Here is a 15,771-nt window from a genome sequence, read left to right as displayed (position 1 = left end):
AGAGAAGGAAACGTTAGACAGTATGTCTGTATCATTGCCACTTATGAGCGTGTGTGATGTAGGAGAAGAGATCGTAGTTTCTAGCTTCAGCTGTTACTATATTTCTCTGCTTTTGGGAGGTCACTGTTCACGTCTTTCATTGACTCTTTAGTCAAGAGTGGGTAGGCCATGCACGGTGGCTCACGCCTGTAATCCCAGCACTTTGGGAGGCTGAGGCGGGTGGATCACGAGGTCAGGAGATTCAGACCATCCTGGCTAACAAGGTGAAACCCCATCTCTACTAAAAGTACAAAAAATTAGCCAGGCGTGGTGGCGGAGGCCTGTAGTCCCAGCTACTCGGGGAGGCTGAGGCAGGAGAATGGCGTGAGCCTGGGAGGCGAGCTTGCAGTGAGCTGAGATCATGCCACTGCACTCCAGCCTGGGCAACAGAGCAAGACTCCGTCTCAAAAAAAAAAAAAAAAAAAAGTGGGTAAAAGTGTGACCAGAGTGGTTCAACTGCTACGTTCTTAGGGCTGACACTGAAGGATTCTAACTTGTGTGCCTACATCATAGCCTGGGAAAATGTAGTTTGGGGGTCTCCTTTTCAAGATCCCACCACTCCATCCTACCTTTAAATCTGAGAATTCCCAGAGTTCCACCCCAAACCTGTTCTTCTCTAACACTGCCTTCTCTGTGGGTGAGCTCACCCTTTCTTGGTTCTTGTTTTAACATCTCTTGTCTGATATTAATATAGCCACTCCATCTTTCTTATGGTTGCTGTTTGCATGATATCTTTTTCCATCCTTTTGCTTGCATCCTATTTGTATCTTTGAATCTCAAGTGTGTTTTCTGTAGACAGCATAGAGTTGGACCTTGTTTTGGTTTTTAATTCAATCCAATTATCTCCAACTTTCAAACGGATTTTGTAATTATTTACGTTTAATGGCGTTATTGATAAGGCTAGATTTAGCTCTACCACTTTGCTTTTGGCTTTCTATGCTTCAATTCTTTTTTGTTTCTCTGTTTCTCCTTTAATGCTTTCCTTTATGATTAATCGATATTTTCTAGTATAACATTTTAATTATTTAATCATTTTTCATAAGGAATTATTTTCTTAGTGTTTGCTCTTGGGCTTATAATATACATCTTAACTTATCAAAATCTACTTCATATTTATACTAACTTAATTCCAGTGAAACATAGAGACTTTACTGCTATTATACAGCTCTATTTTTTCCTCATTTTATGATATTATTGTTCAATATATTCAATTTATATGCTATAAACCCAATGGTGCATTAAAATAATTATTGCTTTATATAATCTTATGTATTTTACAGAACCTGGAAGAAGGAGGAGATCAAGTACATATTTATAGCTTATTATGTAGATCTTAACCATTTGTAATTCACTTCATTTCTTCCTATGGACTCGAGTCATCATCTGGTATCATTTCCCAAAGCTGCTTTGCTCACACCCACCCCCTTTGTGTTGTTGTTTTCAAATGTACTACATTTCTATATACTATAAGTCCAACAATACAGTTATATGCACATTGCTTTATATAAACATATTTCTTCTAAAATCAGTTAAGAGAAAAAGGAAGAAGGAATGTGCAGTAACATTCACTATTCTTTTTTTTTTTTTTTTTTTTTTGAGGCAGGATCTCTGTCACCCAGGCTGGAATGCAGTGGCATGATCTCAGTTCATTGCAACCTCCATCTCCCGGGTTCAAGTGATTCTCCTTCCTCAGCCTCCTGAGTAGCTGGGATTACAGTCATCAGTCACCATACCTGGCTAATTTTTTTGGATTTTTAGTAGAGATGGGGTTTCACCATGTTGGCCGGGCTGCTCTTGAACTCCTGACCTCAAGTGATCTGCCTGATTAGGCCTCCCGAAGAGATAGGATTACAAGTGTGAGACACCACGCCCAGCCTACATTGACTTTTTAACCTTCTTCTTTTTTTTTTTTTTTTTTAGTGAGGTCAAGTTCATATAACGTAAAGTTAAACATATCAAAGTATAGAATTCAATATCATTTAGTGCATTCACATAATATTGCATCTGCCATCTTCTTTAGTTTTAAGACTTTTTCGGGCCAACATGGGGAAACCCCGTCTCTACAAAAATCACAAAATAGAAATATTAGCCGGACATGGTGGCAAGTGTCTGTAATCCCAGCTACTCAGGAGGCTGAGGCAGGAAAATCGCTTGAACCCGGGAGATGGAGGTTGCAGTGAGCCGAGATAGTGCCACTGTACTCCAGCCTGGGCAACAAAGCGAGACTGTGTCTCAGAAACAAACCAACCAACAAAAACAAAAAAACTATTTTGGCAGGTGCAGTGGCATACCCCTGTAATTCTAGCACTTTGGGAAGCTGAGGTGGGAGGATTGCCTGAGCTCAGCAGTTTGAGAGCAGCCTGAGAAACAGTGAGGCCCCATCTGTACAAATAAATTAAAATACATTTAAAATTTTTTTTTCATCATCATGGTTTGTACTCAATCACTTCCCATACTCATCTTCTCCCATCCCCTAGTGATCACTAATCTGCTGTCTCTATAGGTTTATCTATTCTGGATATTTCATATAAAAGGAATATACAATATGTGACCTTTGTCTGGTTTATTTCATTAGCATAATGTTGGCATGGTTCGTTTGTGTTTTAGCACTTGTCACTATTTCTTTCCTGTTTACGGCTTAATGTATACTCATTGTATGTATATACCATAATTTGTTTATCCATTTACCTATTGGAAATTTGCATTGTTTACATTTCTATAATACCTTTTGGCTATAATGAATACTGCTGTTATAAACATTTGTGTACAAGTTTCTGTGCAGATCAGTATTTTCATTTTTCTTGGATGTATACCTAGCAATGGATTTGTGGGTCATATGGTAGTTCTATGTTTGGCTTTTTAAGAAACCACAAAACTCTTTTCCCTAGCAGCTGGACCATTTTACATTTTGACAAGCAATATACAAGGGTTCACTATTTCTCCACATCCTGCCAACATTATTTTGTTTTTATTTGTTTGTTTTTGTTTTTGTTTCATAGACAACTTAGTGGATGTAAAGTGGTATCTCACTGTGGTGTTTATTTACATTTGTTTAATGACCAATGAGTTTTAATATCTTCTTATGTGTGTTTGGTTATTGGTATATCTTCTTTAGAGAAATATTTATTCAAGTCCTTTGCCCATTATTTTTTCTTTTGAGATCGAGTCTCACTCTGTCACCCAGGCTGGAGTTTGTGGCATGACCATGGCTTACAGCAGCCTCAGCCTTTTGGGCTTAAGCAAGCCTCCCACCTCAGCCTCCAGAGTTGCTGGGACTACAAGCACAAGCCACCACCATGCTTGGCTAATTTTTCTATTTTTATTTTGTAGAGATGGGGTCTCATTATGTTGCCCAGACTGGTCTCTAACTCTCAGGCTCAAGTGATCCTCCTGCCTCGGCCTCCCAAATTGCTAAGAATACAGCGTGAGCCACTGCACCCAGCCCTTTGTTCGTTTTTGAATTGGATTGTCTTTTTGAGTTGTAAGAGTTCTTTATGTATTCTAATTACTAAATAGACCCTTATCAGGTGTATGATTTGCAAATATCTTCTTCCACTTTGTAGATTGTCTTTTCACTCTCTTGGTAATGTTCTTTGATGCCCCAAAGTGTCTAATTTTTCTGAAGTCAAATTTTTGTATATTTTCTTTTGTCCCTCATACTTTTGATGTCAAATCTAAGAATCTGCTGCTGCCAAATGGGTTCATGAAGATGTGGCCCTAAGCTTTACAATTCTAGTAGCTTTCTATTCTTAGTTTTTATAGTTAGTTTGTTGCTCCATTGTTAGTTAATTTTCATATATAGTGAGATGGGGCCTAATTTCATCCTTTTACATGTACTTATTCAGTTGTCCTAGCACCATCTGTTGAAGAGACTATTCTTACCCCATTGGATGGTCTTGGTACCTTTGTTGAAAATCAATTGACCATAGATGTTTGGGTTTATTTCTGAACCCTTATTTTTTTTTCATTGGCCCATATGTCTGTTGTCCTGCTGATACCATAGTGTTTTGTTTACTGTAGCTCTGTAGTAAGTTTTGAAATCAGAAATTGTGAGTTCTTCAACTTTTAAAATACTGTTTTGTCTACTTGGAGCTCCTCACGTTTCCATATGAAATTGAGGATTGGCATTTCCATTCCTGCGAGAAGACCGTTGGAATTCTGATACGGATGCACTAAATCTGTAGGTCACTTTGAAGAATACTGGTATCTTAACAACACTGAATCTTCTAATCCATTAACATGGAACATCTTTCCATTTAATCGGGTCTTCTTTTTTTTTCAGCAGTGTTTTGTAGTTTTACGTATGTAAGTCTTTCACCTCCTTGGATAAATGTATTCCTGAGTATTTTATAGTTTTGCATACTATTGTCAAAAGGATTTTTTTCCCTTTTTAAATTGTTATTTCCAGCATATAGAAACACAACTGATTGTTCTGTGTTAAGTATGTACCCCACAACTTGTTCAGATTTTGTTCTCCTGATATCTGTTAGTTCTTTATCCCCGGATTCTTTCAGCTCTTTGAAAATATTAATGCAGCTAATTTACAGTATTTTTCTGGTATGTTCAATGTTTGGGTTTCCTCATGGATGTTTTCTCTCATTTTTTCTTCCCTGTTAGCCATGCATTTCTGATTCCTTGTATACTTTGTTCTTTTTGGTTGAAAACTGGACATTTTGAACACTGTAATGGGGTAACTCTTCAAGTCAGATTATCTTCCTTTTCCAGAAATTGCTGATGCTGTTCATTGAGAAGTGCAGTCATCTGTTTGTTTAGTGGCTTTCCTAAACTGTGTTGCAAAGACTATAACCCTTGTCAGGTGTAGCACTGATGTCTCTATTCTGTTATCTCAGCAGTCAGTCAATGGCCTGGCAGAGACTTTGTTGGATATTTTAACCCAATAAAGAAAGGGCAAATAAGGTGTTTTGTTCTTTTAAATTCCCCCTGACAGATGCTGCCTGGAAGGCCATTTCAGTCCAGGGGGGCTGAAACAATGGCTAAATCCTGCCCTAGTCCCTCAGTGATCCACCAGGCAAATCAAAACATATGACCCTTAAAAAAAAATGCAACCCTGATCTTTGAAGCACATGGTTCTTATCTCCAATCTGGAAATAGCAAGCCACACCAGGAACATGAACTGTCATCCACACAGATACCATTTGCCCCAGGGAACAAGAGATGGTAACTGCTCCATGAAATGCTAAACTTCACCAAAATATATTACTTCAAGCACTCCCCTGCACAGTGCAAGTGTTTGACCAGGCTCTAGATTTTAAAAATAGTTAATTCTGACAATTAACTCTTTCTCAGTAGTTGTTTTTTTTTTTTTTTTCCAGTGGAGGGACTGATTTTTGGAGCTTCCTACTTTGTCACCTACACAATGACATCCCTCTACATTGTCTTTTACACCTTTACTGCTATTCCTTAGTTTTTTGCATGGATTCAAATTATTGTCTGATGTCACTTGGTTTTCTGCCTACAAAAATTCTTGTAGCATTTCTCGTGAGGCAGGTCTTCTAGCGACAAATTCCCTCAGATTTTGTTTATCTAGGAAAGTATGTATTTTGCCTTTCATTTTAAAAGATAATTTGGCCAATTCTTGGTTGACAGTTTTTTTCCCTTCAGTATTTTAAATATATCATTTCATTGCCTTCTGGCCTCTATTGTTTGTGATCAAAAGTCAGCCATCTATCCCATTGGCGTTTGTCGGTGATGAGTGATTCACCTTTTACTACTTTCAAGACATTCCCTTTCTCTTTGACTTTCACATATTTTACTATTATATGTCTGAGTGTGGTCTATTTGTATTTATTCAAACTGGAATTTGTTGAGTTTCGTGGATAAGTATTTTTTTCATCAAATGTGGGAAGTTTTCAGTTATTATTTTTTTGAGTTTTTCTACCTTCTCTCTGTGCTTTTCTTCTGGTACTTCTATTACTTGTATGTTGATGTATTTAATTGTGTCCCACATTTCTCTGATGCCGTGTTCATTTTCTTTATTATTTTTTTCTGTTTTTTTTTATGTTGGGTAATCTTTATTATATTAAATTTGCAGATTCTTTCTTCTGCCAGCTAAAATCTACTTCTGAGCCCATCTAGTGTTTTTTAAATTTTGTTATACTTAACTCCAGAATTTCTATTTTGCTCTTTAAAAAATATATATAAGTTCTGCCTCTTTATTGATATTCTTTATTGGGTAAGACATTGTCCTCATTCCTTCCTTTAATTCTTTAAACATGTTCTCCCATAGTTCTTTGAACATATTTATAGTGGCTGCTTTGAAGTTTTTGTCTGCTAATTCCAATATCTAAGTTTCTTTAAAACAGTTACTTTTGACTGCTTTTTTTCTTTTAACATGAGTCACACTTTTCTCCTTCATTAAATGTCTTATATATTTTTTGTTGACAATTGGACATATTAGATAATATATTGTAGCAACTCTGGATATTGATTCCAGCTCCTCTCCATCCCCCACCCCTCTGCACCTAAAGCGTTGATATTGCTGCTGTTTTCCATGTCATTGATTTATTTAATGACTTAGTTAACTAACCCTATGAAGTATTTTTCCCTCTAGTGTGCAGCCTTCGATGTCCTTCCTCATATTATTTACTTTTTTTTAAAACCTTTTGCCGAGTGATTTAGGATCATTCATGAATTGGCATGTAAGTCACTTATTGATCAAAAATTACCCCCTAGGCAATTAAATTTTTGCCCTTTACCACTGGACTTATAAGTAACTTGGAGGCTGCTCTGACAGGTGAAGAAGTTTACACTTTTGCTCCCTGTCTACCCAGGAACTAGTCGCTTTGTTTCCCTGCCGCCCCTGCCCCATTCACTACTAGGAGGGTGCAGCTTTGGGCATACACACAATCTTCCAGATTGTTAGGGATACATGTGGTTTCATTTTTAAGCATAGCTCTTAAGAGTTGCTTCAGGGTTAGAGTAGGTTACTATTCAGCCAGTGTTGAGTTGCAGGTTATCTTTAATCCACAGTGCCAGTGCCAGCTTGCATTTTTTTTGTGTGTGTGATGGATCTCTGTGCAGCATGGGAAATTTTTCAGATTTGCTCCATTTCCTGTTCTGACGCTCCCAAGTAGGAACAACCAATCACTCATGTACAGCCTTTCCAACCCCCAAGGCTGACTGTGCTCCCAGGAGGACTCTTCTTGGTTGTTTCTTCCTATGATTCAGTCTATTAAACTTCTAATTGCTCTGTTGTTGTGCTTGTATTATGGAGCTATGAGCACCCTCTTAATTGCTCTCTACCAAGATTTCCCTTGTTTTTGACAACACTCCAGAAATGAAATTCTCCATGCTGTGCTCCAAATGAAGTCACTCTCCTCAGGCAGAGCTACAGCAACCTGCTTTTCCCCCTCGGCTAAAGCGCTATGCCACTGCCGAAGAGCTCAGGGTGGGAAGAGAAGCCTACTGCTAGAGTGACGAACCTACTCTATGAGCAGACATTAGGAAATGATAGTGGTCCGTGGTTTTTCTAGCTTGACCTTTCTAATATGGGACACTTGTCCTACCAGCAAGCTGATCAAGAATTACTGGAGTGCAAAATTCTTGTCCTGCCAGGTCTGACCTATAACTTCTGTCCTTAAAGTGGGGGCTAGGTGCAAGGAGCACCAGTCCTCTCTGAATAGAGCTTCTGCAACATGGGGCTTGTGGGGGAGGATGGAAAATGTTAGCAGTCCACTCCTTCCCAGATGATTCCATAAGATGGACCTGGCAGAGCAGTGTCATGTCTGAAATGTCACAGACTATCACTGTTCTTATTGAGATTTAGTAAATATACTTGAGTGAATATTTCTCCAATTACTGTAGGACAATTTCCAGAAGCTTTAAATGATTTTTTTAAAACTATAATTTTCTTTAATTAAATGGTTGCTTTACTGGGGAGAAAGTCTGCTGGTCTCCCCCTTCCATCATGCCAGAAGTTGGTTTTCTGTCCTATCTTTTAAATGTCATCTATGAGCTCATGATGCCCATGTGCCTGTCTCTAACCTAGCCTTTCACCTGGACACCAGACTTCCATATCCAGCAGAGTACTTGTCATCAAGTACTTTTGTTTTTTCTTCCTCATAAATGTTCTCTTCAGGCCTTCTTTATCTCAGCAAATGAAACCACCATCTACCCAGTTAATCAACTCAGAACTGGAGCATCAGCCTTAATGCCTCCCTCTTGTCAACCACATGCAATCCATTAGAAAGTTTCATTGGGTCTGTCTCTCAAATATGTCTAGAAACTGCTCATTTCTCTCCAGTTCCATGACTACTGACTTTGAATCATTCCCCTTCACTTGATCTATTAAAATAGCCTTCTGATGGGCTCTCTGCTTTCACGCTCACTGCCCCTCCAATCTGTGCCTCACACAACCCCCCGAGTGATCACTGTATGTATATTTCCTCTAGACATATGCTTTAACCCTGGCTTCAGCCCTGTAGGAACTGGCTGCTCTTTATCTCTCCTTCCAATCTCATCTGAACCCCTCCCTTGACCTCTGTATTATAGTCACATGGTCCTCTTTGCTAGCGTGCTTTCCTTTGCCTGGAACACTCTCCTCCTTCTCCCTTTGCATGGCTGGCATTCCTGCTCTTCTCTTCTTGTTTTAGCTTAAATGTCACCCCCTCTAAGATGCTTTCTAGGTGGCTTCTCCTTTGTTATTCTCTGTTGTTTCAGCCCATTCATTTCCTTTACAATTCTTGACATGGTTTGTATTATTAATTTGTTTAATGATTTATTCTCTGCTGCTCCTACTAGATGGTAAACTTCAGGACAGCAAGAACCTCATAGTTGTTTTGTTAAGAACCCTGAAATAAACACTTACAAATAATAAGAGCTCCCACTTACCAAGCATTAAGTATGTGCCAGAAAGGTTCTAAAATATATATGAATATATATGTATATGCATACACATATTTACAGAAAAATATGCATACACATATACACATGTATATACATTTATATACATATACACACATGTACACATTCATGCAAAAGCACACACTCATTTAATCTTCACAAGAACCCTATGAGGTAGATGTTTTATTATCTTCATTTTACAGCTGATTAAACTAGAACACTGGGAGGATGGGTGACCCAGCCCAACATCACACAGTGAGTGTGCTGCTAACCCAGGTTGCTCCAGGGTCTATGCTTTTAAGCATTTCAGCTGCTTCTCAGTGCAGTGACAGGAACAAAGCGGGTACTCAGTTAATATTTGTAGAATAAATAAACAAAGGGTGAAACAAAATGGAGATGTTATCATCCCTAAGAACAGTGCTGTTCAGCAGAACTTTCTGAGATGATGGAAATGTTCTACATCTGTGCTGTCCTATACAGCAGTCACTAGACACACATGGCTACTGAGCACTTGGGATGCAGCTAGTATCACTCAGAAAATGAATGTTTTGTTTTGTTTAATTTTAATTAATTTAAATTGCCACACTGGCTATTGACAACTGTAGCAGACAGTGCAGTCTGAGATTTTTGAGATGGTATCATTGTTAATGCCTTGAGGTTGACGGTCTTGATAAACTGATCAGTCCAAAGACTGATCACAGAATTCTCCTCTGCATTTTTTTCCCTAGTGTCCTCTCTCCCCAGTTCTTCAAACATCCTTTATCCTCCCACTTTACTTCATTCCAGCCTATTCAACCAAGCTTCCTTTTTCCCTACTCTTTTTTTTTTTTTGAGACCGTGTCTCGCTCTGTCGCCCAGGCTGGAGTGCAGTGGCGCAATCTCGGCTCACTGCAAGCTCCGCCTCCCGCGTTCACGCCATTCTCCTGCCTCAGCCTCTCCGAGTAGCTGGGACTACAGGCGCCCGCCACCACGCCTGGCTACTATTTTGTATTTTTAGTAGAGACGGGGTTTCACCGTGGTCTCGATCTCCTGACCTCGTGATCCGCCCGCCTCGGCCTCCCAAAGTGCTGGGATTACAAGCGTGAGCCACCGCGCTTGGCCAATTTTCCCTTCTCTTTCAATAGTGCCCTAAACAGTCCCTACAGAAGTATTGAAGTAGTCAACAAACATCTAATGTCTACTTGGGATGGAACACTGGCTCAGGTCCTGGGGAGGAGCGGAGGGGGACACAAAGACAAGTAAGACAAGGTACCTGTCTAATGGTGAAGTGGGGGAGTTAGACTTACACATTAACTCATAGTAAGGGCTCAGTCAAAAGGATGGTGTTGGGGGAGGGGTGGGTGTCCAGGTCTGTAGCCTCAGAATTCAAAACTGGGGTTCTGGAGTGCCCGCTTTGCAGAAATTGCTGTAAAATGGCACCAATATTACTCACACTTGGACTGAAAGAATAAATGAAGTCATGGCTTACTTTAAAAACTGAGCTTATGACAGACATGAGACAGTCTTACTGACGTCTAGAAAGACACAACTGGCCTGGATAGAGGGAGCTTATACTTTGTACTCTAACGGCAACACTACATTTTACAGAAAAAGAATCAAAGAAATAGTAAATAAAAATCAGGCTGACTCTAATATTTAAAAAGAAGAAAAAAAGTAGTGCACGTTAATCCTCCAATTCAGGGGCAATTACTATTCATATTCTCAACCATATGTAATAACTGGGGTAGTGAAAATGCATTTCTTTCCTCCCACCATTTGCATACTTGGAATCTCACTTACACTGCATGTAGGTTAGAGAAAAAAGATGCTGCTTTGTTTGGATTTTGCTTTTGCTGTGGAATCCATTAGAAAGCAATGTGCTTTGTATGTCAAAGAGCAGAAAGGCCCCATTTCCTCTTTTCAAAACGTTTTTAGCAGAAGTCAACTACTGTATTTATTCCATGCAGTTCTCCATTTGATTAGTCAATGTGTGCTAGCCACAGAAAAGCAGTGATTTTTTTTTTTTTTAACCACAAAGGAGTTTCAATCTTAGGATGATTCTTATAGCATCATACCTTTGAAAGTGAAATTTTTAGGCAGTTATCTAAATGTCACTCTGTAAGAAGCATTTAAATGCATAGCAACGCCCAGCTGATGTCTAAGTGCTTCATTTTTCATACAGATATATTATCAGTGCACTGGTAGAGTGACTGCGTCTTTGATTTCCCCAAACTTCCTCAAGTTTACTCTTTTCAAAAAAAGTAGCTCCTTATGTGCAAAATCAAATGAGATTTCATTGTGATGCCTCTTTAAGACTTTTTTTTTTTTTTTTTTTGAGACAGAGTCTTGCTCTGTACCCCAGGCTGGAGTGCAGTGGCTCGATCTCGGCTCACTGCAAGCTCCGCCTCCCGGGTTCACGCCATTCTCCTGCCTCAGCCTCCCGAGTAGCTGGGACTACAGGCGCCCACCAACACGCCCGGCTAATTTTTTTGTATTTTTAGTAGAGACCGGGTTTCACCGTGTTAGTCAGGATGGTCTCAATCTCCTGACCTCATGATCCGCCCGCCTAGGCCTCCCAAAGTGCTGGGATTACAGGCTTGAGCCACCGCGCCCGGCCAAGACTTTTCTTATGAATTACATCACAGATTAGAAAGAAAAAGAAAACCCAAACAGCAAAGAACTAGATCAACTCTTCCAGTCAACTCTAGACTGATGAAAATAGCTCCTAAGACATAAACTCCCTGCTTGTGTGTTAATGCCACACTTTCCCAAAGTGTGTTCCTAAGAACACTAGCTCCATGGGTTGTAACACAAAGAAAGCATTCCATGGTGAATTCCATAAGCCCATTTGGCTGTGTAAAACAGTTGGGTTGTTTTCATAAATATTTTCAGCCTTCAGATGTACCCTGCATGTCTCAATCCTCCTGCCAGATAAGAAGTCATAATGCAGACATGTCTTGGATCAAAACTCTGGCACATGCACGTCTGTTTAATAGCCACTAAGCACAATACAACAGTAACGCATATACGTTCTTGTCAGCTCAGGGAAGTCCCACACTGTCTTTGGGATCTTGCATAAACCCCTGAAGAAAATATTCACTCTGCCTAAGACAGAGACTATGACTCTCTGGTGGCTTGACCATGTCAAGTGATAAAGCCTTCCGTGAAGTGGGAATGCAGGACTCTGAATAAAGAGATTAGGCTTTTCTGATTTACACACTTTGTTTGTAAAAGTGAGGGGTGGTCGGGGGAGGGGGCTATGCAATTATTCTAGCCTACAACATAATTAGCCATCATCCATTTTAACAATGAAAAAGCATTTCTAATTTTCCTTGTGCAAATTAAAAAAATCTATGGTCTCGATTATAATGGTGACATTCAAAATGTCTGAGTAACTACCTTTGCAGTTAGATTCTTGCTAAGGACGCCTCAAATGCTTTCTACATTTACCTACTGGGTAGGCTAATGGTAGTTTATACATGCATGTGTCCATATACAAAACGCTACCCTGTTTATGTTAAATGCTAATTAAATTTAATCGCCACACCGATCCTGTAACGCAGTCTTAGGTAAGTTTGGAAATCCTTTTGGGAATTCAAATAACTCACAAACATGCCTAAAGCTCTGACAAGTGCTGCAAAAAGAAAATGCACCTTGACTATATCCAGAGGATTTCAACTTATTTGGCCTCGGAAACCTCAGGACACATGCATCTGAGGAAAATGATGATTCTGTATTCAGACAGCAACCTACTAATCTAAATAATATTTCCAAAGTCAAGACAACCCCTTACATATGAATAAATGAACACTCCAATTCATAAATCACCCTCTCGTGAATTTAGTGGGTGAGAATCTGTCCCTAGCATGGTAAAATGAGTTTCTGAATCAGCAAAATTCAAGGTCACAGCAACCCCTCCTGGATGGTGCAGTATAGTATCTACTAGGGATGTGCTATGATAAAAAAACAAGGCATCTACCATTTAATTTACTCTTCTTAATAATATACAATGGAGATATTACTATCATCCTTTTAAAAGAGAGGAAATGGAATCTTTTTTAAGAGACAGGGTCTTGGTCTGTCACCCGGGCTGGAGTGTAGTAGCATAATCATAGCTCACTGCATCCTCAAACTGCTGCGTTCAAGTGATCCTCCCACCTTAGCCTCCCAAGTAGCTAAGAACTACAGGTGTGTGCCACCACACCTGGCTGATTTTTAAATTTTTTTGTAGACATGCGATCTCACTATGTTGCCCAGGTTGGTCTGAAACTCCTGGCCTCAAGCGATCCCCCCTGCCTTGGCCTCCACAGTGCTGGAACTACAGGTATGAGCCATTGTACCCAGCCAGGAAATACAATTTTTGAAAGACTAAACAAGTTTCTAAAATCATTGCACAATTAAGTAGCAGAATTAGAACACAGAGTGGGCCTGTTTGAAACCATCAGCTATTAACCACCATGCCATACTTTGGAGGAGCAGACCCCACACTTGTAACTAAGCACTTGAATTTATCACTCCTGCAAGTCAAGACTTCGCCTATGAACCAGCTGCCCTCTGCCAGCCCAGCTTCGTGTATGTGCAATCTCTACAGTTGCACAGGGCCCCATGTTTGGCTTAGTACTTTGCTTTTGCTATCTTTAAATACTTAATAATTTTTAAACAAGTTCCCATATTTTTATTTTGCACTGAGCTTCACAAATTACAAAGTCAGTGCTACCCACAGTACCTAAGCTATAACGAATACAAAGCTTTAAAAGCTGCGTAGAGTTTAGCTGAAACTGTTGCCCAGTCTGAAGGAAAGTCCTAGGAGCTAATTTTGGAAGATGCTGTTCAGTCCTAGGTTATGAAAAAAGGTTCTGCCCTTTTACAACTCTAGCAGGAAGAGCTAAGCTCCCGATATTCCGTCCATTAATGTCCCTGGTGAGAGTCTTCAAATCTGACGAGCAACAATGCAAGAATTTCCCAGCCTCCAACATGTGACCCACTTCTACATTATTAACTCCAATAAACTGACCAATTAAATGTTTTTGTGGTCACAGAATTTGTAATAATGTGGTTAAAGATGCTTCAGATATGTCACATTCATTCACATTGTGGCAGAAACTATTGGTTAAATAACTGAGCCATATCTATCTTCCTTGTCCACTCTGCACAAAAGAGACTGGAAAAAAGCTGGACACTTGCTTCTTTCCCATCCTCCTTTGCAGGTAAGCATCGCTGTGTGACTTAGTGCTGGCCAATGAGATGGGAAGGAAGTCTTCTGGGATGCAAAAAGCTTTTTTCTTTGTTAATAAAAAGGAGAACGCCTCTCCAGGAACAGATCTTTTTCAATACCACTCTGTTGCCCACTTCCTACCTTCATGTTGTTTGGAGCTACAGCACCCATCTTGAAATAATAAGGTAAAACACATCACTATGAAAAGCCAACAGCTGAATTTAGAGTAGACAGGATGGAAGGGACCTGCTGACACTGTGGAGCAACTGAACCAGTGCTGTGGACTGCCTAGTTAACCTACTACTTGTTTAAATCTCTGAAGGGCTATATTTTTAAAATTTTGCAACCAAAGTTATTCTTAGTCTAAGCATACAACTTTGAAAAATGTGATCCCTTTGACAAGATAACAAGCCTTCCATTACCTGCTGCAGGTGGCCCAGTTTGCTGGCTGTTGTGGGTAGCTCAGAACAGGACTCTAAGGCACCCTGACCCTCCCTCTGCTTTAAAACTCAACACCAAACTGTATTCATCCTTGTGGTACTGCCTGTGTCTTAACATGCATCCCAACACCTGGCACAGAGCCTGGCACTGGCAACCTCTCAGGAAATTTGCTAAATGAACTGATAGTGTAGCATTCTGTCACTTTCCTCAGCAACAAAAGTCTAATTCTTCAAAAAATTTTCCTTTTGCAACTGAATTTAAAAATGAAATACCTACCACCTACCACTTAAAGTTTTGCTAGGTGATGGCTTACCAAAAAAAAAAAAAAAAAAAAAAGGAAAAATACTCTTGTATGATGATTGAGGAATACTGAGTGGAAAACTGATTGGTTTCTACAAGGCATCATTGGTCCTTGCCAGTGGCCAGTAGGATGTGGTTGGTGTGGTGTGGTGTGGAGTGGAAGATAAGTCAAAAGCAAAGGCTATGGTGCCAGAATACTTGGGTTCAACTCCCAGCTCTGTCACTTACTTAATTGGTGCCTTTAGCAAGTTTTCTTTCCTCTCTGAGCCTTGGTTTCCTTATTCTAAAATGGGGAGAGTATCTAAGAAAGGTTGTAGGAGGATTAAATACATGAGAGAATGAAAACCTGTAAAGCGCTTACCACAAGCATGATACTTAGTAAGTATTCAATAGATTTTAGTTATTGCTTTTCATCTCAAGTGCTACCTGGGACTTACCTCTCAAAAATTTTCAGAGCATTGAACACATCTAATATCTATCTTAGAAAAGGCATACGATAAATATTTAATAAAAATTAAATTAAAAAAACAGTAGGTAACCGTGGATCACCTCTAGAAATGATCATCGTATCAGACCTACATAGTATGTTAGAGCTTGGGGTCTGGAGTCTGATGGCCTGAATCTTCCTCACAGTCCAGCTTTCAGTTAACCTCACAGTGCCTCAGTTTCCTTAACTGAAAAACAAGAATAATAATAGTGCCTTCCCTACAGGGGCTTTAGAGAAGTGAGTGGGTTCTGCCTAGTGTCTGACACAACAAGTAGTCCATGAAGGTTAGCTCTTTTTAATCCATCCCACAGGAAGCTCTGATGTGCTATGCTGGGTAGAAAAGTATATTTTACAAAAATATCCCTGTTTTGCTCTCTGAAACCCTGTTGAAACCTTTTGACATTCAGCTATATGTTAAGCACTGGGCAAACTCGGAGTTCTTCCACCA

The 15,771-nt window shown here is 39.7% G+C and overlaps 1 long non-coding RNA gene across 1 annotated transcript in view; it reads left to right on the top strand.

Moving 5' to 3' along the window:
- LOC105738832 overlaps positions 1–14,893 on the top strand; it is a 303,739-nt gene extending 288,846 nt beyond the window's left edge. Inside the window, exon 5 of the long non-coding RNA XR_004027510.1 lies at positions 13,112–14,893. This is a non-coding gene — a long non-coding RNA (uncharacterized LOC105738832). The remainder of the gene's footprint in view (positions 1–13,111) is intronic.
- The last annotated feature ends 878 nt before the right edge of the window (positions 14,894–15,771 follow it).

The sequence above is a fragment of the Nomascus leucogenys genome, chromosome 21 (assembly GCF_006542625.1).
Source record: "Nomascus leucogenys isolate Asia chromosome 21, Asia_NLE_v1, whole genome shotgun sequence".
Lineage (NCBI taxonomy): Eukaryota > Metazoa > Chordata > Mammalia > Primates > Hylobatidae > Nomascus > Nomascus leucogenys.
Note: the sequence above shows the minus strand (reverse complement) of the source record. Positions and strands in the feature narration are given on the sequence as shown.